The sequence below is a fragment of the Pristis pectinata genome, chromosome 14 (assembly GCF_009764475.1).
Source record: "Pristis pectinata isolate sPriPec2 chromosome 14, sPriPec2.1.pri, whole genome shotgun sequence".
Lineage (NCBI taxonomy): Eukaryota > Metazoa > Chordata > Chondrichthyes > Rhinopristiformes > Pristidae > Pristis > Pristis pectinata.
The window spans coordinates 44,446,923-44,473,230 of record NC_067418.1 but is presented as its reverse complement, the minus strand read 5'-3'; positions in this window follow the sequence as shown (position 1 = coordinate 44,473,230).

Here is a 26,308-nt window from a genome sequence, read left to right as displayed (position 1 = left end):
TTGGCAAAAATGGTGGTGCAAGTGTGGGACCCTCATATGCAAACACAAGTTGAAGCTGGGCCAAATGTTAATTTTAACTCAGAGGTGGAAAGAATTTTTCAACCGAGAGCATTAAAGGATTTGGAGAAAAAGTGGATTGATTTAGAATACGGATCAATCATAAACTCACTGAATAATAGAACGGACCCAAAGAGTAAAATGGCTGATTACTTTTCCTATCAATCATTTATCTGTGACTAATTATTAATACATTAAAAATGTCTTGCTTATGCCCAACATTCCAGATGATACACTAGCTCACATGATAATACTTCAGAATGACCGGTTATGTATTCACAAAGTAGCAACAAATCAGGATAGAAGAGTTTACATTTTATAAACAAACTGAGCGACTAAGTCTCTGAGGGTCCATCAATGATTCATGCAATGGAAAGTTAGAATTGATAAATGGAAAAGCCGAACTATTCAAATTTGCTGGAAAAATGCTTAAAATCTGGCAGTTTGTATTCCCACACCATACTCCCACTAGCTGAAAATTTAAAAGTTAAAAAGAAAATTCTACATAAAGTGTCATGCCTTAAAATGTTCATGATCTTTTGCAAGTCTTGGAGAGATCCTTGATCTTCACCACCTGCACCAACAAGGGCCAGTAAGATTAGCTTTTAAATTACTCACAATTTTGACCTGTATCACCATCCCCTTCATTGTTGTTGGATGAAGATTCCGTGATTCTTCACTTTCCACTACCTAACAACATTGTGGGTGTGCTTTTACTATGTAGAAGTCAGGACTCAAGGACAACTATGTGCTGACCTTACCAGCAATCTCACATCCTAAGAACAAATATGCAAGGTCTTCGGGCATTTGCATTTGGTTCTGTATTACATTCGGTTATATTGCTGGCACTTTGATTGAGAAAATGATTTTATATGATTGGAAATTATTTATTTATTCATGGTTATGTTTTTTTCCAAGGATCAGTCAAAAAACCCTTGCCAAACAGTAATGTAATTTATTTCATTTTCAAATTCTTTCAGATATATTGTAACCCTTCTACCTCAAACAGCTCAGCTCTAATTTACAATGAACGTGCCAGAGAAGAACTGTGAAGAAAATAAATCTGCAGAGTTATGGAGAGAAAGCTGGGAAATGGGACCAAAATTCAAAGAGCTGGCATGGCCCCAGTGGACTGAATTCACATACTTCACTGCTGTAAACGTACTTTTGAAATCTGAAGTCCAAACCGTGGTGCATGTTTTTTTATGCACAATGGATTTAACCTGAGGTACAAAATCAAACCTTGCAATCTCATAATGCGACCCAAGATCATGCACTTACATGCGTTTGGCACACCTGTGTGAGAAAGCGATTGGGAACAGAACAGTAACACCTATTGCCACATGTTATACATCTGATGTCATTACTTCAAAATTGGTATGCACAAATATGACAAAAAAATGTTTCCGCCGCAAACAGGGAAGCAGACCCTAACAGAGGACACAGGGCCAGTTACATACTCCTTAAAAGTACGAACCTTCCTATGTTATTATCGAATAGTCTGTTGCAGAAATCACCAATGGAAATTGGTTCTGATGCAACAATGGTGTTGATTTCTAAGCATTATCTGGATGGAGGTGGGGTGGGCAGGGAAGGGTGGATTGCCTCTCAGCACTCTATTCTCATGTCTGAGGAACTCAAGTTGGGTGACCTTGGTCTACACAGGAAATCTAGGTACAATATTTGCAAAGCCATCAGGGATGCCAAGAGACAATACCAGACCAAAACCAGAGTCCCAGACCAGCCATCAATTGTGGCAAGGCTTGCAAGCTATAACGGACTACAAAACAAAGTCAAGCGATATCATTGGCAACGACGCATCCCTACCTGATGATGCCTTTTCTGCATATTTCGAATTGAATGTGAGTGAAATGACACCACCTGCCCTGACAGCATTTGTTTCACCTGTAACCACAGTCACCGTCATAGACGTCTGATCAGCCTTCCTGAGAGTGAACCTGCTGAAAGTGACTGGCCCAGATGGAGACTCTGGCCATGTCCTCCAACCAGCTGGCAGGTTGCTCGAGTGAGGTAGCAGCTCTTCCAGCTGTGCCACTCCAGACGATAAATGACAAGAAACCACAATTTCTTTTTCTGTGATTACCTATCTTTACTTGGGTTGAAAGATTACAATAATTATCTCCGAGGCAGTTCCTCGGAGAGAAGCATGACATGCTTCCACTCCAATTCTTTGATTCTGAGGTGGCTGATGAGACCAGTGTGAGACCCTCAGATTCTTGCACTGGTGGAAGTGTCAAATGGGACAGGCGGGTAGGCAGTTTGGGAGGTGGCTCATTGAACTTCCATCATTGACGCAGGACTTATGTGCTTCTGATGTATGGACATAACATTCTCAGGACCATCCCAATTGCTGGAAGCGGTATCAACCTCCATTCACGGCCTTTTTTGACCATATAAGAGCTTCTGGCTCTCTCATTTGAGGGAGACTGTGAAGCATCATTCACAAATTTGGGTGCCCACAGAAATTCATTCCATCTTACGACTGCTTCAAATGGCATGTAAGCCATGATCTTAACCAACAAGTCCACAACAGCCACAATTCAGTGCAAACGGATATTAAATAAGGCTGCATCATCATCCCAAAACTTTTCAGATAATGACTCAACGTGATGGCTAAAGCTACAACTTCCAGTACCCTCTCTCTCTAAATTATGTGTTTAACCCCACATATTTAGGGACACCTTGGTGGTCAGTCTGGTGCTGACATCTTCTGGTAACTGGCTAGGTCAGTGTCTTCATAACTGATGCGCCACTCTTTTGAGACAGAACACGGCTGACCATTATCAACTTCTCTTTGTTCTCAGCTGTGTTACATGAGCTTGCAGTTCACATCATCCCCATAGCAATGGGCTGAAAATATTGCTTGTCCAGTTTCTGGACAACTAGGCCTTGGGCGTGCTAGAATCCAGATAGAACTGTGTTACCTTGTTTATGTGTCAGCCTTGTATTGCCTTAAAATTGTAATAGACTACAGACCTACAATTATGTCGTGTCAAAAGATACATTGGGTGGCCCTGCACGTTTTTCCACACACAACAATATTTATCCTTGTTGTTAATTTTAAATATATGAATTTGCCAAGTTATTAAACAAGTCTATTGTCATTGAGGAATTATCAGGATGTTTTATGTTTTCCATTACCATGTTAAGATTTTCTGATGGGAAAAATCCTAATGCCTGGAATATTGGTAAATAGATTTTACAATTAAGATGTAAATTCCAAAAATTGTCAGAGACAGATCCACAATTGATTGTCACTTTTGTGTTGACTTGTAAATCTTGTTGACTTCAGATGACACTGGTTCAGAGAAGGACACAGATAACTGAATGTGTTTGCATTCAGCATTTCTTTGAATCCATTGTTTATTCTTGAGAACTTCATTACAAAGCTCCTTGGTTCCTAGCGCATGCTGGGATATTAACTTTGGTTACTTTTCGTGAGATTGGCCACTAAACCTTTTACTGTAAAACTAACTTTTCTAATATGGGTATAGTCAAATGTAGACTCGCTGCATGTCCGTCCAGCTGCAGTGTGAGTGAGAGAGAGAGAGAGTGAGTCCATTTGTAAGATGGAACCACATGTGTGAGACAGTTTAGTGTCTGACAGAAAAATAGTCAGTATATGAGAGACAATCAATGAATGTGATGGACAGAAAAAGACCATGTGAGAGAGGATCAGCCTGAAAGAGTGATAGATGAGAGAGAGAGTCAGTCTACGAGAGAGAATTTGAGAGTCAGTGGGTGAAAGAGTCAGTTCAATGATCAAGAGAGGAAGAGTTAATGAGACAGAGAGCACAACAAGTGAGTGTGAAACACTCAGTAGGAGAGGAATAGGGTGTGTGAGAGAAGGAGGGTGAGGGTTTTACAGAATCAGCCCAGGAGCCGTTGGAGCAGCAGGTCCCTTTCAAGTATGGTGAGTGTATTTAAAAAGCTTAATAAGCGGAGGGCAACTGAAGGGTTAAACAGAGTGTTGAGTGGTTGATTAGAGGGAGTGAGTACTTGAGATAATTGGCAGGGACAAATATAAGGAGGGGTAACTGAAGAGGAGTGGCTAGTGTGTAAGTGGCTCAGGGTAGGCGTGGTGTGGGCTAGTAGAGCCTGGGGATGAGCTTGCTCCGAGAGAGGTAAGGCTGAGTAAGTTCCTTTAATTAAGTTGATTAACATAGCAATAGGTAATGAAGGCAGTTAGGGCAGTTGAGTGCTCCATATGCAGTTTGTGGGAGGTCAAGGATGGCACACTTGTCCCTGATGACTACACTTGTAAAAGGTGCATCCAGCTGCAGCTCCTGACAAACCCAGTTAAGGGAATTGGAGCTGAATGAACTTTGGAGCATTTGTGAGGCAGAAATAGACAGGAATTTTGGGGAGATAGTCACCGCTAAAGGTCACGAGGCAGGTAGCTGGGTGAATATCGAGAGGGAAGGGGTATAGACAGAAAAAGCAGAGCACCCCTGTGGCCATTCCCATCAAGAACAAGTATGCTGTTTTGGATACTGCTGGTGGCAATGATCTACCAGGGACAAGTTGTAGTGGTTGCATCTCTGTCACCAGGACTTGACCCCCTTCTCAGAAAGAAGAGACCAGTAGTGATAGGGAATTCAATAGTTAGGGGGAACAGACTGAGAATCCTGGATGGTCTGTTGCCTCCTTGGTGCCAGGGTCTGTGATATCTCAGACTGAGTTATCAATATTCTCAGGAGAGAAGGTGAGCAGCCAGATGTTGTGGTCCATGTAGGGACCAATGATGTGGATAGGGAGGAGGAGGTCCTGCAAAGAGAATAGTTAGGTGCAAAGTTGAAGGACAGGACCTCCAAGGTTGCAAGCTCAGGACTGCTACCTGTGCCATGTGCTAGTGAGGCTAGAAATAGGAAGATAATGCAGCTAAGGAGGTGGTGCAGGAGGGAGGGTTTCTGGACAACTGGGCTTCCTTCCAGGGAAGGTGGGATCTGGTCTGACAGGATGGTTTGCACCTGAACTGGAGGGGGACTAACCTACTTGTGGGTAGGTTTGCTAGTGCTGCTCTGGCGGGGGGTTAAACTAAATTTGCAGGGGGAGGGGAACCAGAGTGTTGGAGCAGATCGTGAAGTGGAGGAGGTTAAAGGTCATGTGAGGACTGCATATATAGACAGAATTCAAAGGTCTGTACATGATAGAAATGTTGTCAAGTGCCTCTATTTCAATGCAAGGAGTATTGTAGGTAAGGCAGATGAGTTTAGGGTGTGGATTGGCACGTGGGATTACAACATTATTGCTATTAGTGAGATTTGGTTGCAGGAGGGGCAGGACTGGCAGCTTCATGTTCTGGGGTTCCATTTTCAGACATGATAGAGGGGGGAGGAGTGGTGTTACTAGTCAGGGAAAATATCACAGCTGTGCGTAGACAGGACAGCCTGGAGGGCTCATCTAGACTCCATATGGGTGGAGCTGAGGAACAGGAAAGGTGTGGCCACACTGATAGGGTTGTATTATAGACTGCCCAATAGTCAGAATTGGAAGAGCAAATCTGTAGAGAGACAGCAGACTGATGTAAGAAACAGAAAGTTGTAATAGGGGATTTTAACTTCCCACATATTGACTGGGACTCCCACACTGAAAGGGCTGGATGGCTTGGAGTTTGTCAAATGTGTTCAGGAAAGCTTTCTAAATCAATATAGAGGTACCAATGAGAGAGAATGCAATACGATCTCCTATTAGGGAACCAGACTCTTCAGGTGACAGAAGTATGTGTAGGGGAGCATTCTGGGTCCAATGATCATTATGTCATTAGTTTCAAGTTATGGATAAGGATAGGTCTAGTCCTCTAGTTGAGGTTCTAAATTGGAGAAAGGCCAATTCCATGGAAATGAGAGGATCTAGGAAGAGTGGATTGGGATAAGTTGTTTTCTGGCAAGGATGTGTTCAGTAAGTGGAAGGCCTTCAAAGGTGAAATTTTGAGTGCAGAGTTTGCATGTTCCTGCCAGGATTAAAGGCAAAGTTAACAGACATGGGGAACCTTGGTTTTCAAGGGATATTGGCAATCTGGTTAAGAAAGGTGTATAGTAGGTATAGGCAACTAGGAACAAATGAGGTACTTGAGTATAGAAAATGTAAGAAAATACTAAAGAAGGAAATCAAAGGCAAAGACATGAGGTGGCTTTGGCAGATAATGTGAAGGTAAACCTGAAGGGTTTCTACAAGTATGTTAAGAGTAAAAGGATAGTAAGGGACAAAACTGGTCCCCTAAAAGATCAGAGTGGTGGGCTATGGGTGGAGCCTCAGGAGATGGGAGATCTAAAGTTTTCGCATCAGTATTTACTCAGGAAATTGGCATAGTGGATATGGAGGGAAGGGAAACAAGCAGTAGTGTCATGGAACATATAGAGATTAAACAGGACGAGGTGCTTGCTACCTTACAGCAAATAAGGGTAGATAAATCCCCTGGGCCTGACATATTTCCTCAGACTTTGCAAGAGACTAGTGTAGAAATTGCAGGGGCCCTGGCAGATATATTTAAGATGTCCTTAGCCACAGGTGCAGTGCCAGAGAACTGGAGGGTATCTCATGTTCCTTTTTTTTAAAAAAAGGCTGTAAAAGTAAACCAGGTAATTTCAGGCTAGTGAGCCTGATGTCAGTGGTAGGTAAATTATTGGAAGGTGCCCTGTGAGATCAGATATACAAGTATTTGGACAGCCAAGGGCTGATTAGGGATAGTCAGCATAGCTTTGTGCATGGTAGATTGTGTTTAATGAATCCTGGAGTTTTTTTGAGGATCTTACCAAGAAAGTAGATGAAGGAAAGGCTGTGGATGTTGTCTACATGGACTTTAAGGCCTTTGACAAGGTCCCACATGGGAGGTTAGTTCAGAAGGTTCAGACTCTAGGTATCCATGGAAAAGTTGTAAACTGGATTTGCAATTCTGTGTGGGAGAAGACAGTGGTAGTTAATGATTGTTTCTCAGACTGGAGGCCTGTGACTAGTAGTGTGCCTCAGGGATCTGTGCTGGGGCCATTGTTTGTTGTCTATATCAATGACCTAGATGATGATGTGGTAAATTGGATCAGCAAGTTTGCTGATGACACTAAGATTGGAGGCATTGCAGACAGCAAGGAAGACTTTGAAAGCTTGCAGAGGGATCTGGACCAACTGGAAAAATGGGCCAGAAAATGGCAGATGGCATTTAATGCAGACAAGTGAGGTGTTGCATTTTGGAAGGACAAATCAAGGTAGGACATACACCATAAATGGTAGGGCACTGAGGAGTGTGGAGGAACAAAGGGATCTGGGAGTTCCGATACATAATTCCCTGAAAGTGGTGTCGCAGGTAGACGGTTGTAAAGAAGGCTTTTGACATCCTGGCATTCATAAATCAAAGTATTGAGTATAGGAGTTGGATATTATGGTGAGGTTGTACAAGTCATTGGTGACTCCAAATTTGGAGTATTGTGTGCTGTTCTGGTCACCTAACAATAGGAAGGATATCAGTAGGATTGAGAGTGCAGAAGAGATTTACTAGAATGTTGCCGGGTCTTCAGGAGTTGAGTTACAGGGAAAGATTGAGCATGTTAGGACTTTATTCTTTGGAGCATAGAAGAATGAGGGGAAATTTGATAAAGGTTTACAAAATGAGGGGTATAGACAGTAAATGCAAGTAGGCTATTTCCACCTAGATTAGGAGAGAAGTACGAGAGGACATGGCTTTAGGGTGAAAGGGGAAAAGTTTAGGGGGAATTTCACCACTCAATGGTGGGAGTATGGAACGGGCTGCCAACTGATGTGGTAAATGTGGGCTCGTGCTTAAGTTTTAAGAATAAATTGGGCAGATACATGGAAGGGAGCAGTCTAGAAGGTTATGGACGGTGCAGGTCAATGGGACTAGCAGAATAAAGTTTCAGCACAGACAAAGGACTGAATGGCCTGTTTTTCTGTGCTGTAGTGTTCTGGGTTAGTGAGTTAGTGAATGTGTGAGGAACTGTGATAGTCAGAATCTGAGTGTCAGTGTTTGAGGGAGTATAATTGTTAGAGAAAATTGGAGTGGGGAAGTTTTTGAATGAGTGCAAGAATTAGTGTGTGTGAGAAAGGGGGAGTCAATGTGAATGAGACAGGCTCAGTGCATGAGAGGTGTCACTGCACAAGAAACAGTGAGGGATAAAGTTAGTATTGCAGAATTGTTAATTTCCATAAAACTACAATTTATTTGAGGCCTCCCTTACACTTGAGTATGGTACTTCTAACTGTTTGATCTTTCAGAGTGCAATTAGTGAGTGGATACACCAATCTCATGCCCTTGTTGATTCAATGCTGCCTACTAGTGAGATCCTGCTTTACTGTTGCCAGTGGGAGGCAAGAAATTGTGGCCTACAACTCTGGTATTTCCATGTTTAATAATTGACATGTATATGCCTGAGGCTGCCAGCTAACACCAAATCCAAGTAACTGAAATTCTTTTTATATCTTGTCACTGTTGCAATGACAGAATGCAGCAAAAATATCAGAAATAACTGAATGAGGAATTTTAGAACAAAACAAATTTATGCATCTCTTCAAAAGCTCTAGAGGATATTACATGTATCCATAACCTCTGTGCCTTTCTGTACTAGAGAAATATAATATTTTAACCTTGTCAGATGTATTGCTTTAATAAAGGCTCTAGTTATCAGAACTGGATGAGACACTGTGCATTTCAGTTAGAATGGGACTCGGGGGAAAAAATACTAATCAACTGTAGTCTCTGCTGGTTTCTGTCTTGTTTGTCATGGTCAGCCACCAATATTGGACAAATTATCATAGGTGTCAGTTAGTGAGGTGCCAATCAGTCATTAATATTTTCCACTTTGCCTCTTTGGTGAACTGCTGAGAGCAGACTCAATTTGGAGAGCTTTCTTGCGATTAATGGTCAACTGTTTGGTCTGGCTGGAACCACCTGGCTGATGCTATATGGATGGCATTGATGTATCCTTGTTTTTTTGCGGCCACTTTGAAGATCTGTACCATTGTACATTGCAGAATCCAATGTACTCGTATCAATTGAGTTTTGTAAGTATTCACTTGCAGGATGTGGGCTTCACTGACACAGTCAATTAATTATTGTCCATTTATTGAGGTGCTAGGGATCCACCTGCTTGAACTGCTGCAATCCTTCTAGTGAAGATACTCCGACAGCATAGTTGGGGAAGAATTTCCAGGATTTGGATCCAGTGATGAAGGGATGATAATACACTGTATATAAAGTTCAGGGCAGTGTGGGTGATGGAGGAGAACATGCCATTTGGTGGTGGTCTCAGTGTGCCTGAAGCTGTTGACCTTTACCGCCAAGATGTTGCAAGTTTGGGTGGCACTTTGAAAGTGATATGAGTTAGCAAATACAGTATTTTACAGATGATACAGTATTTTACAGATGATACAGTATTTTACAGATGATACAGTATTTTACAGATGATACAGCCAGTGTGCACTAGTGGAGGGAAAGAATGTTTAGTGTGGTTTATAGAAAATTAATCAAGGGGGTTTTCGTCTTGGATGGTGATCTTGACTCCTGGTGGAGCTGTACTCATCCAGGCATGTGGCAAGTATTCCATCACACGTGACCTGCCTTGTGGACGGTGGAAAGGTTTTGGGTAGTCAGAGGTGAGTCACATACCACAGAATATCCAGCCTCTGACCTGCTCTTGTCATCTGAATGTTGTCTAGGTCTTGCTGCTCGCAGGCATAAACTGATTCATTATCTGAAGAATTGTAAATAGAATTGAACATTGTGCAATCAGTAAACCTCCCCACCTTTAATGGAGGGGAAGACATTGATGAAGCAGCTGAAGATGGTTGGGCCTAGAGTACTGCCCTAAGGACTCCTGCAGTGAATCCTTGGGGCTAGGATGACTGACTTCCAACAACCACAAGCATTTTCCTTAATGTCAGGTCTGATTCCCACCACTGGAGCATTTTCCCTTTGCCTACTGTCTTCAGTTTTAATAGGTCTTCTTTATGCCCCACTTGGTCCTAATTCTGCCTTGTCAACAAGGACATAAGAATTGCTCCGGGGGATTTGTCAGTTGATTGAAACAAGTCTCTAAAATTATTCTGCCATTTTTGCATTTGATTTTTTTTGGCAGTTGCTTGGAATAATAAACTGTTCTTGTTCATTGCCTTGAAAGCACTAACTAAACAATCACTGCTAAAATAAATCTGTGCTGCAATTTGAATTTGTAATTGTTAAGCTGCCTAAATATTTATAAAAATCACACTTTTTCTACAGTAACTGAAATTAAGCAAGCTGCTGAAATCACATTTTGTTGTAATTACTCTTTTACAAATTACAATTAGCCTACAGGTGTTAATGAGACAACTGACTTCTGCCACACAATTAAAAATCCATGTTCATTTTTGAACTTGATCAGGTGTCTCCTTGTCCGTAACACACAATGAAGGGGAATGCACAGAAAGATTTGCCTGCCCTTCTTGATTAAAGGATTCAATGAAAGAGGGAAACTCTGGCTGCAGTCTGCTTGCAGAGTTGCCTAGGTGGCTAAGTGAAGACTTGTAACAATGAATTTTCCAAGTGGTGGTCAGTTCCCCAGTTTCATGAAGACAGTGGAGAGGTGGCTAACCTCCTTACACCTCTTACTGCACAATCCTCTCCTGGAACCAAGTGTATAAATATTCTGTTAGCCTAACAAAAAAGAAAAACTTGCATTTTATATAGTACAGTCACTCTTGCTTTGTAGGAATCAGCACTTCCACAAACAGCAATGGATAATGAATTCATTTGGGCCTAGTGATTTTATGGCACCCAAAAGAAGTGCATTAAATCAGTACTATGCAGAAGAGGAATGCAGCAGGATTGTGCATAGGCCTCCAGTAGTGATATTCCATCACATCAGAGGCCAAGTTGTAAGAACATTGAGGAACAAACATCAAGGAATGGGATGTCAGGGGTTGGGCACGTGATCAAGTGATGCAGAAGGGTGTCAGAGGCAGGTTGGAGCCCAGTGGTGGTGGAAGTCGAGGGAGTGCACAGCTGACATGCAATCGCGTCATGGTCCTGTTGGAGATGCAATGGTAGAGGTGCTAACAACATAGGCAATAGGGTTGGGTGGTGGGGAGTAGGTTGTGGAATGAAGACAAAAAAAATTCTTTTAAAAACCATGGAGAATACTTGAAGTACTTCAGGATACAGACCAATAGCTGTGAAATGGATTAATCTAGAGTCCAGTTCTGCCAACAATGCCACCTTGGGCTAAATAGCCACCTCCTATTCTGTAATGTTCCTGACCCAGTACATGTGGTGGTGGTGGAGGAGGACTGAGTTGTACCCCTGGTGTATGTACCAGGATCAGTAAATGCCCAGGAGCATGCAGCATTAGTCTACATTGGATGTGGGCTGCAACCTCCTCCCCACCCCCAATTCCCTGCTGAACTGCTGGCCAGAGAGCATAGCACCTGGGATGGGGAGAAGCCACTCAGCCAGCCACCTTCAGGAGGGAACATCAAGATGCCAGAAAATTCTTCCCGAGGCTGGAAAACTATGTGGTAGTTGATGTGCAATGATCATTGTGTATTAAACAAATGCATATACTCTTACAACAAAGAATAAGGCTGTTCAGCTCAGTCCCTGTTGGCATTCGGGGCAATTCAATCTATTTTATTCTTCCCACTTATTTCCCCGCAACCTATTCCCTCTCTCATACCTGTCAACACTACACTGATTCTCCTACCACCCACCTACACTAGGAGTCATTTAGAGTAGCCAATTAACCCACCAACCAGCATGTATTTGGTGTGTATGAAGAAACCAGAACACAAGAGAAATTCATAGTCATGGGAGAATGTGCAAACTCCACACGAACAGCACTGGAGGTCAGGATTGAACCCAGGCATCACCACTACCTACAAAATGCTGGAAGAACTCAGCAAGTCGGGCAACATCTATGGATGGAAATAAACAGTCAACATTTCAGATCGAGACCCTTCATCAGGGTCCAGATTCCAGCATCTGCAGAATCTCTTGCATCATGGCTACCTGCTGCTCTACTGTGCTACATAGAGGCCGTTAGCTCTTTGACTCTATGCCACTTCTCACAATAATCCCATCAATTTCATTCACCTACTTATTTCCTTATGACCTATACATGGTCATTGACTCCACACTGATTCTCCTACAGCTTGCCTACGCTAGGGAAAACTTACAGTGGCCAATCAGCCAACCAATTCACACACCTTTGGGATGCGGCAGGAAACCAGGGCATCCAGGGGAAGCCTATGCGGCTACAGGGAGGACGTGCTACTCCACGTGGTCACCACCCAAGTTTGGGATCGAATCTAGTTTGCCAGAGCTTTGCCAACTTAGTTCACACCCAGATCTTCCACTCCATGCTTTGAAGTTTGGAACCTGGGATGTCAGGCTCCTGATCAACCCCCTACAGCCATAGATCTAAATATCACTCTGCTATCCTATCTTGGTAACTCAGACAGCCAGGAGACAGCAGCTCAAGGAACAGAGCAGTGGCTACACCTTTTACTAGAACAGAAGACTGGGAGAATAACACTGATTTCATGGGTGGATTTCACCAAGAATGAGTTGGTATGGTGTCTGTGACTGCCTTTTCATCCTCTGGTTCACCTCAATGCAGAACCAGCATGTAATGATCATATGCGCACACACCCTGACCCTGGAAGATGGTCAAGAAGGACTTGTACGAGGCACTTGAGAAAATCCAGCTACCTAACTCAGAGAGAGGGAAGTTGACCCTCCCAAGTGACTTCATTGCAAGGATGGGAAAAACCCCACCCTCCAGAAACCCATGAATGGTGAGGATGGAATTAAGAAAGCGAACACCACTAAAATGACATGATGTTTGGAAAGGAGTCTTCTCATCGCCATCAATGTTTTGTTAGAATGGCACTTGATCCAGTTATATTCGATCTCTTTCTGAGGAGAGACTGCAAAAGGTGTCTGCATCACCTGTGCAATGGCAGGTACCAATGACTGTTGGACTGACCGCCACGTAATTTCTGTCAGCCTTGCCACAAAACAACAGCACCAACGGAAATGCTGCTGCAAGCAATTCAATGTTGAAAGTCTCGTGAAGCAACAAAACAAAAGCTCATCTCACAAGATCTCACAGGCAACTTGACAACCTCCAAGTTGCCTGTGACCTCCTATGTGAGGAGGGAACCATATTGTCCACAATGTCTGGACTTCACTGAACGCCAGCATAATTAGCATCTGTAAAGACTATCTTGACTTTTCTACCAGAAAACATTAGGAATGGTTTGACAACGTCCATGAATTCCATTAGCTAATTAATCACGTGCATGGTGTTCATGGCTTTGAATTTCCTCCGTGCCTCAAGTGAATTGAAGGCTAGGGTCCAACAGAAAACCCATGATCTAAAGATCCTGGTGAGTGGAAAGGCTGAGCAATGTGATGTTAACCACCTATTGCCTGAACACCCAAAGGCCCACTGCCAATAACAGTGAATTTATCAAAGATAACAAGGCATTTAGCACTAATAAGAAGGAGCACTTTCAGAAACTCCTTAACCCAAACTCTGTCTTTGCCCCAAATATCCTTGATACCATCCTACAGCAGACGATGTGCGTCAATCTCAGACCTGCAAGATTTTTGAAAGGGAGAGACAGCAGAAGAATAACAAGACCTCTGGAACAAACAGAATCCCAGGTGAAGTACTACAAAAACAGAAGTATTTCTGATATGAATTCAGGACCTCATTTGCCTCAGCTGGAAAGAGAAGAACATGCCACATGATCTCAGAGATGCCCTAATCGTGAATATGAAGGGAGGCATGTCCAATTATTGTAATTAGAGATGTCCTCCCAGCAATCTGTCCCAAGAAAATCATTGCAAGAGTCTTCCAGAAACCTTTCTTCCCAGTGGCTGTAGAACTCCCATCACGGTTGAAGTGTCGATTCCATTCTTCAAGAGGTACAAATCTGAGAGCTGCACCAACCATGATGGATAAATTTATCACCCTCAACTTTGTCAGCCAAGGAGAATCAGAGATTCACCTCAAATTTCACTGACCTTAGGAACTTGTCACCATTCTGTTTGACACATGATTATGTGAAAGCTGTGATTTACCACAGACTCAATTCCAGTACAGATTGGGGTCGAGCAAGGGTGTTTCATCATGCCAACCCTATTCTAAATCTTCCTAGCTGCAATACTGCACCTCACCTTTATCAAACTCCATGCCATAGTGGAGTGAATCTATTGCAGTTCCAAGGTCACTCCAACTTGAATCATTGATTTAGAGTATACAGAAGAAGCTTGCAAATATGCACATTCAGAGGCCAAGTTCCAAGCCTTCACTGAGGCTTACACTAAACATGTAGAAGAGAAGTCCTCTCCCAAGCTCTTCAAGTGCTGCCGAACATCACCATCCAGCAATGAAGTTCTTCCATGAGACCGTGAAAAACATGGACCACTTTCTTATATCTTGGGAGTTAACTCTCAGCCAGGGCAGACATCAGTGACATAATTCACCACTATCTCCAATACAGCAGTACAGCCTTAAGCCAATTGAGACAATGTATGTTCAAAGGCCAAGTCCTCAAACCTGGAACCAGGTCATGGGCTGCTCATGGTCACCCCACCCTCCTGTCTGCTTCAGAGACAAACCCATGCCTGCAAAATCCTCCAAATTCTTTGGCAAGATGGACAAACAATGTCAGCTCAATCTCCCAGCCCAGTATTACCAGCACTGAGGTTATGGTCACACTCGACCATCCCCAATGGGTAGGTCTCATTGTCCACATGCCTGACAGTAGGTTCCCAAAACAAGCACTCAGTTCTGATGTAGAGATGTTCAAGAGGGCAGATAAAATGTTTCAACGATCTTCTCAAAAACCTTGAAATGATCGTCACCAACTCATGGAAACTCTTGCCCCATGACTAGCCAAAATGGAGAAAAGACATTTGGGAAGGTACAAAGCATCTTGGGTCTTAATGATGGGAACACATCAAGTCCACATGCATACAACAAAGGGAGAACAGGACATCTCAAGCGGCCCACCAAGCATTACTTGTTCTACCTGTGGCACAGTTTGTGAATCCCACATTGGGCTCTTCAGCCACCTCAGAACCCACTGAACTAGAATCTATCGTAAGAAACTTTCTAAGAAGCGGTGCAGTTCAAAAGGTTACAGCCTCAAGATCTCCTGATGAAGTCTCAGCCAATAACCTTGCAAAGGGTAGTCACCACGGTCATGTAGGAATGACTTTTCACAAGGGGTCTTTCAGCTTTTGTTGCTATTATTTGTTCTACTAACCATGAACCCCTTCTGTATCATTTGTGTTGGAGCTAGACATTATGGCTGATGGCTGTCTCATCTGCCCTGAACAGTTTTCCAAAAAAGGGAGGAAGGGGTGTAGTTTAAAGTCAGTCCAGTTTTAGAATCCACAATGCACAAAGATTTAGTAAATTTAAATTGGTAAATTGGTTTATTATTGTCACGTGTACTGAGGTACATGTGAAACACTTGGTTTTGCATTCCATCCAAACAAATCATTTCATCACATCAGTGCATTGAGTTAGTACAAGGGAAAAGAATAACAGAATGCAAAATAGTGTCAAAGTTACAGAAAAAGTGCAGTTCAGGCAAACAATAAGGTGCAAGGCCATAGCGAGGTAGATTGAGGCCAAGAGTCTACGGGACTCTTCACCTTATAACAGCGGGATAGAAGCTGTCCTTGAGCCTGGTGGTATGAGCTTTAGGGCTTTTGTATCTTCTGCCTGATAGAAGAGAGGAAGTCCAGGGTGGGTGGGGTCTTTGATTATGTTGGCTGCTTTACTAAGGCAGCGAGAAGTGTGCACAGTCTATGGAGGGGAGGCTGGTTTCTGTGTTGTGCTGAGCTATGTCCACAACTTTCTGCAGTTTCTTGTGGTCTCGGGCAGAGCAATTGCCATAACAAGCTGTGATACATCTGGATAGGATGCTTTCTGTGGTGCGTCTATAAAAATTGCTGAGGATCAAAAGGGACATGCCATATTTCTTTAGCCTCCTGAGGAAGTAGAGACATTGTGCTTTCTTGGCCATAGTTTCTATGTGGTTGGACCAGGATAGGCTATTGATGGTGTTCACTCTTAGGAACTGTGAGCCCTCTCAACCTCAGCACCATTGATGTAAACAGAAGCATGGGCACTGCCACCCTTCCTGAAGTCAATAATAACCAGCTCTTTTGTTTTGTTGACACTGAAGGAATGGTGTTGTCATGATACCATGCCACTCGGCTCTTTCTCCTTCCTGTACTCTGATTCATCATGATTTTAGATTCAGCCCACTATGGTGGTGTCAGCTGCAAACATGTAGATGGAGTTAGAGCATAATTTGGCCACACAGTCGTGAGTGTATAGGGAGTAGGGTAGGAGCTGAGGACACATCCTTGAGGGGCACCAGTGTTGAGAATAATCGGGGCTGAGGTGTTGCTTCCTTTCCTTACTGACTGCGGTCTGTTGGTCAGGAAGTCAAGGATCCAGTTGCAAAGGGAGATGACTCCCAGGTCTAGGAGTTCAGAGATGAGTTTGCTTGGAATTATAGTATCGAACGTGGAGCTCTAGTCAAAAAAAAAACTACTGTCTAACATAGGTGTTTTTACTCTCCAGACAATGAGTGTAGGGCCAGGAAGATGACATCTGCCATGGACCTGTGTCAGCAGTAGGTGAAATGCAGTGGGTTGAGGTAGTCTGGGAGGCTGGGTTGATGTGTGCCATGACTAGCCTCTTGAATTACTTCATGATGGCAGGTATCAGAGCCAACATGCAGTACTCATTAAGGCCTGTTACCTTATTTTTCATAGGTACTGGGATGATAGTGGTCTTCTTAAAGCAGATGGAAACCTCAGATTGAAGTAGGGAGTAGTTAAAGATTTCTGCAAATACCCCCACCAGCTGATTTGCTCAGGATCTAAGGATAAAGCCAGGGATTCCATCCAGGACAGCTTTCTGCAGTTGACTCTCTGGAAGACTGATCTGATGTCTGCAGTGGTGACTGTGGGTACAAGGGCATTGAAGATTTTCAGGGTGGGTGGTGACTTTCCATTCCCCTTCTGTTTAAAATGCACATAGAATGAGGTGCTGTTGTCAGCGATTCTGCCTGACTTTGTTTTGTAGTCCGTTATAACATGTAAGCTCTGCCACAAATGACAGCTGGTCTGGGACTTGATTTTGGACTGGTATTGTCTCTTGGCATCTCTGATAGTTTTACGAAAATCGTATCTTGATTTTTTTTTGCATAGGTCAGGGTCACCCGATTTGAACGCTGCAGTCCTGGATTTCAGTAGTGAGTGGATCTCCCAGTACATTCCTGGATTCTGTTTTGGGAACACCCTGATTGACCTCTCTGGTACACTGAACACTTGCTAATAAAGTCTGTGATGGTGGTGACATACTCATCTATGTTGGCTGCTGAGTCTTTGAATATGGACCAGTGAGCCAACTCAAAGCAGTTGCGTAGAAGCTCATCTATTTCCTCAGACCACCACTGTGTCTTTCCGTACTGGATCCTCACGTTTCTGTTTGTACGCAGGGAGAAGTGCAGCCTGGTGGTCTGATTTGCCAAAGTGGGGGGGGTTGGGGGGGGGGGTTTGGATCAGTAGGCATCTTTGGTTGTGTAGCAATGGTCAAGGGTGCTTGGGCCCCTTGGTGGGAGAGGAGACACGCTGGTAGTATTTGGTAACACCCTTGAAGTTGGCCTAGTTGTGTAATTTATGATAGTTAGATAATGAACATATATTTTGGGTGAATTGGGATTAAAATATTCTTTTAATGGGGTAAAGGTCTTTGCTTTATTTGCATCAAACAGGTCGTCATTGAGAAAGAAATGTGGGAAGGAGATAAGGAGTTGGAGAATTGCACGCACCAGCCTGTCGCTGATTATGCACCAAAAACCATACTGCAACACGGAGGGAGAGGCAACCTCACACAAAAGCTTGCGATTTGAACAATGTGGATATCAACATGATACAAGCTTCAGGAGCTTTTCCAGATTCACCCACTGAACTATAAACATCAACCCAAAGCTATGCAAATAATAGAAATCCCACACCTGGCTTGAGACCAGTATATCAGACATAAGGCAGTTTCACTCAAAGGATTTTCACTGTAATGTTAGGTATTAATGTATGGACTCTCCCTGAGATTGGCTGTTGCTATAAGTCATTAATCTATGAATCCATTCAGGAACATTGTTTTCCCTCTTCCCTGGGAACATTTGTTATTAATGCATGGATTCCTCCTTGAGACTTGTTGCTTTTATCCTTCTATTTGGATATAGGGTGTTACTACATCTACCCCTTTTGAGAACTGCTGTTGTTTTTGGGTTATTAGTTAAAATCTTTATTTATACAACATGGTAACAGGCCCTTCTGGCCCAACGAGCCTGCGCTGCCCAAATTACACCCATGTTAACTTATTAACCTTTCTGTCTTTGGAATGTGGGAGGAAATCAGAGCACCCAGAGAGAACCCACGCAGTCATGGGGAGAGCAGACAGCGGCAGGAATTTAACCCCGATCAATGGTGCTGTAATAGCATTACGCTAACCGCTATCCTACTGTGCCGCCCTAAATGAGGGGCATTTAATAACTAGTAACTCAGTTATTGACAAATGACTCCCCTAGAGACTTGTTACTCTCTCCCTTCCTCCAAAGTGTTCATTATTACATGTGGATCCCCATTGGGATTTGCTGGCATCTCATTCAATTGGAAATTTAGCTATTGAGGTAGTTCTTTTGATGTTGTTCCATTCTGTGGGGATATTATTTATTAATGTATGGATCCCCCGGACACATATTAGAACATAGAACAGTACAGCACAGGAACAGGCCCTTTGGCCCACAATGTTGTGCCAAACTAATTAAACAACTATATACCTAAATAAACTAATCCCTTCTGCCTGCACAATGGCCATATCCCTCCATTTTTTGCACATTCATGTGCCTATCTAAGAGCCTAAATGCCTCTATCATATTTGCCTCCACTACCACCCCGGCAGCTTATTCCAGGCACCGACCACTCCGTGTTTATATAAAAAAAACTTGCCTGCACATCTCCTTTGAATTTACCCCCTCTCACTTTAAACATGCCCTCTGGTATTAGACATTTCAACTCTGGGGGGGTGGGGGAAGATACCAGCTGTCTATCTATGCCTGTCATAATCTTAAACTTCTGTCAGGTCTCCCCTCAGCCTCCACTGCTCCAGAGTAAAAGCAACCCAAGTTTGTCCAATCTCTCCACATAGCACCATATCGATATCTCTCTTCAATGGGGATACTAGTTATTAATGCTCAGATTCTGTTATTGATCTGTTGCTGTACCCTGTCCATTGGTTATTAATGTATGGATCTACTTAGAGAATATGTTGTGCCCTGTTCTTTGGGATATTAGTTATTGGGAAATGGGTCCCCTAGAGATTTGTCGCTCCCATTTTTTCAATGGAATATTAATGAGCACTGTATGGATCCATGCTCAGAGTTGCTGGTGAACCATTTTTAATGGAATATCTAGTAATTAATATGTGGAACCCTTTAAAGACTCTCGAGGTTAGTTGATGGCATTCCTCCAAGAGATTAGTCATTAATGTATGGATCCCCTTCAGACTTTTTACTGCGAACTGTCCATTGAGATATCAGTTATTAATGTAGGATTATCGTTACAGGTTTGTTGCACTCCTATTTGGATATTAATTAATATTTGAACGCCTCTAGAGATGGTGTTGGTCCCATTCCTCAGGTTATTAGTTATTGAACAATTGATCCGCCTCGGGACTTGTTACTGTCACATCCATTCGGAAGTTAGCTACTAATGCATTGCTCTGCCAACAAGCATGATGCTGTTCTCTATCGCTGGCGAACTCAATTACTAATGTTCCATCGGGATATTTGGTATTAACATACGAATCCCCTAGATTTTTAGTGCGGTCCCGTCCAATCGGAGGTTAGTTACATGTATCTCCCTAAAAACTAGTCACTGTCTCCCCTCGTAGGGATATTAGTTATTAATGTATGGATATACTTAGATGCTGCTCCCATCCCTTGGGATATCAGTGATTAACGTGTGGATTTTTGTGAGACTTCACAGAAGTCACAGACTTGCTATGTTCCTGCTTCCATCGCGGTAATCGGTGTTGACCTATGATCTCCCTAAAGACTTCCCGCTGACTATTGGCGATCGGGCTATCAGTTCCTCTAGACTTGCTACTTGCTGTCCCCTTTCCATCGGGACTTTGGTTTTCAGTGCTGACATCTCCCTAGAGACTTGTTGAGGTTGCTTGTTAATCAGGACATTCGTTATTTATGTATGGATCTTCCCGAGGGACTAGGTGCTGCCCCTCTTCCCGGGGACATTAGTTACTGCTGTGTGCATCCTCCCCGGAGACTTGTTGCAGCTTTTCTTGGGCCGAGAAATTAGCCATTAACGTGTGGTCTCCTAGGCGCTTCCCCCCCCCCCCCCCCCCCCCCATCTCTCCTCCTCCCTCAATTGAAGCCTTTGCACCTTTCTGCTCCTCCTCTGATCCGCCCTTAACTTGTTCAGTGTGACATGTGTCTGCAGTGTTGGTTGCTTGCTTTGCATTGAAGCGTTGTAGCGGCTGTCACCCCGGGAGCCCAGTTGACGGCGGACGGGTCCCCTGCCTCCCCCGCTTTCCCATACGGGACGGGCTGAGCTCTCTCTCTCTCTGTCTCTCTCTCTCTCTCCCTCTCTCGAACACTCACCTCCCAGCCGACTGGCGGCGATGGCCGAAGCCGCGCAGGTTGGTGCTGCTGCGGTCAACACCGAAGCTAACGCCGATTTCCCCGGGCTGCTGGAACTGACCGAAGAGGAGGAAGTTTTCCTGGCTGCGGGGGATGTGAAGGAGTCAGGCGGTCTGCTGCTGAGCGTCCCCGGCCACGGAGAACCCTCTCCCCAGGAGCTGGACAGCCAGTTCCTGCATCTAGCTATCAGGAAACAAGTCTCGTACAGGTAGGGAAGCCTGCTTCCCGGTACCGCCCGCCCGTCCGTGCCTTTGCAGAGGCTCCAACTCCAGTTGAAACTGGCTGTGAATATATCATTTGGAAGATTATTGCGTTTTGTTTGTTTTGTAGCGTGTTTTGCAAATTGTCAAAATGTAAACAAACAAGTGGACAGTTTGATTGTCTCGAATTATTGGAGAACATTGGGCAAATGTGAGGAAGGTGTCGCTCCGGATCTGTAGCTTCGTGGTCTGCAAAATTATTTTTTCCGAAAGGAAATTTGTCTCTTTAAAGCTCCGATCAGTAGTGCTATCGAGCGAATGCGGGCTGTTTAGGTTCTGGGCAAGACCATATCGCGATGTAACAGACTGCCATTAAATCGCATATGTTTGTTGATTATGAACAACAGCCCTTCACTTATTGAATTAACATCAGCAGGTACTCAGTTGTATAATTGATATTTCACAATTTATGGTGTTTTGTTTGAAAAAGCTCAAAGATCTCGGACATGAAAGTCGTGCAGAAAGAGATACCTTTGAGTGGAATATTGCAACCGTGTTATAAAGAGAATGAAGGCTTTGTCCGGCATGTATCACAGATGAACTTACACTAGCTGAATATGCTCTATTCGCCTGCTGCTCTGGAGCACACTGACTGAAGAGTGAAGACGATTATTGTACTTTAACATATTCGTCAGGTCACATCTTTTCTGTCAAAAGAAGTTATGCTATCCAGTTTTAAAAAAATGAAATCTAACCAACAAACAGAATAGGGAATAGTAAACAAAAACGTTTTAAGGATCAACAAAAACTCTTCTGAACAGCTCGGATAGCAATGTATTCAAATGCCATATACACATTTCTTAAGGGCATGCTTACACTTATAGTCACTACAGTGGATATCAGGCTCAAACTATCCATGATGATTATTTCAGGCATTGTTTGAGTTGATATTTTGGAGCTGGGATAATTCAGAAGGTGGCTGGGGCACTGTATTTCAGACACAACCTCAGTCTCAGGAGTTCTGCTTACATTTGGCTCGTCAGCATAAATCACCTGTGGTATGGGAGTTTGTTTCATGTTAACAAACTCACAAGTCTCATCCTCAGCTGAAATACTGAGGCAATAGGAGTGTGCCTGCTATGAGATGTAATGTATCACACCTAGGGTTGATAAGTCTCTGCAGAACTTGTACATTCCCCATCACTCGTCATGTTGCCCCTGCCTAACAGGGATAGATAGCCTTGCTGATCAGATTGCTGCATCTTGTGAAATGCTGACATAATTCTCTGCTTTGGACAGCAAATAGTGAGGTGATTGTGGCTTATGTTTCCATTTCTTGACAAATATTGTATATGATGCAGATGTAAATTCTGGACTGCTATCCATTATCAAGAAGTCTGATATTCCAAATCTTGCATACATCTCCTGTGAATTCATTTATAATTTTAGGCTGGTTTGACAACTGCTCTGCTCCAGACCGCCTGAACCTGCAGAGTGGCAAACACTGCTCATCACATCCTTCCATCCAGTCCATCTTCACGGTGCATTGCACTGGGAAGGCTAACAGTATCGTCAGGGATGCCTGCCACCCTGGCCATTCCTTTCTCTCTTCTACCTTCAAGGAGAAGATACAGGAGCTTGAAAGCCCAGACAACCAGACTCAAGAACAGCTTCTTCCCCACTGTTATCAGACTTCCGAACCAATCACCTCTTTTGCCCCTTGCCAGTGGTGCTGCCACATTCTTGAACCCTCGATCCTACATTTTCCATTAAGGTCACAAGTATTTCTTTTTGGATTACTTCAGTTTCTACTACTTTTCACCATCCCATTGTTTTGCGCTCATTATTTATTGTTGTATTTTCTATTCCATGTATACTGTTTACACTGTGAGGATCACGCAAGCAAAGAATTTTATTGCGCCATAGTGAATAAGACAATAAACTAATCTGAACTTGAATCTGAGAATACTGGATGGGGAAACAGAATTGAGGTTGGAGATTTTAGTAAACTTACTGTAATGGTCACATGCAATGAACATGTAGACCATTGAATGAAGGCTAGTCAGTCATGGAGTTTAATAATGGTTCCTTACAAGAAGAATCACAGTGAACCGTATAGATATACTTGCAATATATTTGTCAAGCTCTTGTGATATATTAGGTAATGGAGGCTATCATAGACTCTACGGATAATCCCGCCAATGTCCTTCAAATGAACTAATGATTTTGATTCTTTACGTGGTGCAGCAGATACGATGAGATTCTGTCCCTTGAATATCTATTCCCCTTGTATTGTTAGTTTATCTAAACCATACCTAAGAACTTTTCCAGTACATTGATACTCAGTCATTTCAGGTTAAAACAGTTTCAGTATTAAACATTACTTGGTTAGTGGATTGTATGTATTATTCCAGTAGTTAATATTCTGCTCATTCTCTCATTAGCATTGTGCTTTATTATCCCCACGAATGGAAAGGTTATTTTGTTTACTTGAAGATGTCGTATTTCCTTGCTACCAGTGATCTTATAGCTCACCCTTTCCTTACATTCTTCAGATTCATAAATCCTCTAATGAGGAGGCTTGTAACACCATGTGGTTTGGACTTATTATGAATCTAGGTGGTTCCACCTGTTAATTTAAAATTGTGTTCTTTTGGTGTAGATGGAATGGAATTATGTAACGTATTGTACCTCTGTCTATTTGAAACATTGAATAACTTCCAGTTTAAGTGTAACATTCTCCATGTCATCCAAACCATTGGAACCAATTTCACTGCTGACAAGTCTCATTTAGGTTCTTTACCTGTCTGTAAACAATTTTCTTGCAAGGTAATTGGTGTACCAACAGTTTCACACTTTCCCAAATGCTGGGCAATGCTCATTCTCTTGGACTGCCCGTTTCTTCTCACAGCTCCAGTTTAATGAAGTTGATTGTATTCCCAGTTTAGCCATTGGACAGCACACAATGAGGTGATGATGACAAGTATTTCAACCAAGTCTTGCAAACACCACAAGTTGTCCAGATGAAAATTGTGAACCCCCTTTCCATTGCTAGGAAGTCTCATGTTGCATATCTCTTTTGTGAGTTCTCCAAAGATTGTGAGTTGATGCTCCATAGTCTTTGAGAGATGTATCTCGGCTGTATTCAGCAAAGTTAGATTCTCCTCCCAAACCTGTGTCTTTGTCTCATCTTGGGAAATGCTGCAAGCATGAACCTTTCTCAAAGTATCACTCCAGGTACTGCGGAATCAAACTCCTTTCCTTCAATTAGCTTATGAATTTGCAGTTGTTTCAGGAGTCCTGATACTCTCTTGGACCACACTCACAGATAAAAGAGAAAGGTAGGATCTGGCTAATTTCCCATCACTCATAGATGAAAAGTGTGTTAGAAGTTGAAAGAAAATTTTCACCCATTATGACTGAGACTGATCAGATGACATGCCTGTGAAGATGTTCAACGCAGATTATACAAGTCCTTGGGAAGTGATAGCAGGGGATAAAGGGAAACGACCTGTGAACAATATTCCAGGCATAGTCTCGCCAGTGCCCAGTATAATTGCAGTAAGATTTCTTTGCTCTTGTACTCAAATTCTTTTGCAGTGATTCTTGTACAAGGGCATCCAGGACCTTCTGAATGCAAACCTTTCAATCGTGTAAAGAATGCTCTGCGTTTCTTTTTTTTCCTACTAAAATAGATAACTTCACACTTTTTCACATTACATTCCTTCTGCCATTCATTGCCTGTTCACTTAGCCTGTGAAAATCCTCTTAAAGCTTCTCTGCATTTTTTTTTTTAACTCAACTCACACAGTTGTCCAACATTGTACATATTATGCTTGGTCCCCTCATTCAAATCATTGATATAGATGATGAACTGCTAGGGCTCCAACATTATCCCTGCAGCACCCCACTAATCACAGCCTCCCAACAGATGGTGAGAAGGAGGAGTAAGGTAGCTCAGCTGGTTGAGTGGTGTTGCAGTAGCAACACTGCATTCAACGTCAGTGAATCCAAGGAACAGATTGTGGACTTTAGGAAGGGGAAGTCAGGCAAGTTAGCACGTCCTCATTGAAGGGTCTGTGGTGGAAAGGGTGAGCAGCTTCAAGTTCCTGGGTGTCAACATCTTGGAGGATCTATCCTGGGCCCAGCACATAGATGCAACCATGAAGAAGGCGCACCAGTGTCTACTTAGAAGTTTAAAGGCAATTTGGCACATCATTGAAGACTCTGATGAACTTCTATAGATATACAGTGGAAAGCATTCTGACTGGTTGCATTACAGCCTGGTATGGAAACGCAAGAGGCTGCAGAGAGTGGTGGACTCGGCCAGTTTCATCATAGGCACAGGTCTCCCCACCATCAAGGACATCGACAAGAGGCAATGCCTCAGGAAGGAAACATCATTGTCAAGGATCCAGGCCATGCTCTCTTCTCATTGCTGTCATCAAGCAGGAGGTACAGGAGCCTGAAGACCTGCACCTCGGAGTTCAACTACAGCTTCTTCCCCACTGCCATCAGGTTCTTGAACTGACCTGAAAAACCCTAATTCTACCTTGGACTATATTTCCCTCAACTTGTGCTAATGTTGTTATGTTATTTTTTTGTTTATTGTGTCATGTAAATTATGTATAATTTATGTTAATTAAGTTTGTTACTTATATTTATAACACACTGTGCTGCTGCTGCAAAAAGGTATTTTCTAGGCATTTATGTCCTGTGTATGTATGCCCATGACATAATCTTGCCAATAAACAAAAAACAAGAAAATAACCCGTTTATTTCTACTCTGGTTAATGGACAAAAACAATCTTCAATCCATGTCAGTATATTATGGCAGAATCCCATGTGGTCTAATTGTGTTTAATAACCTCTAAGCCTGATGAAAGTCCACATACACCAATTGCCTCTTTACCTATTATGTAAGTTATAATCTCAATGTCCTCACAGAAACGTCAAACATGATTTCCCTTTCATCACATTAACTCTATCCAATCCGATTATTCATTGATAAGTACTCTGTTGTCACTTCCTTAATAATAGATTCTATGATTTGCTTCAATACAGATATCAGGATAACTGGCCTGAGGATTCCCTTTTTCACTCTCCCTCCTTCCAGATGTTCTGTTGTTGTCTTCCAATCTGTGGGAATCTTCATCGAAACTTTGGAATTTAGGAAGATGACAACCAGTTCACCCAATATCCCCATAGCCACTTCATTCAAAACCTTAAGATTCAGCTCATCAGCTTTCAGTCCCATTTAATTGCTCCAGTATTTTTCTTATTAATAC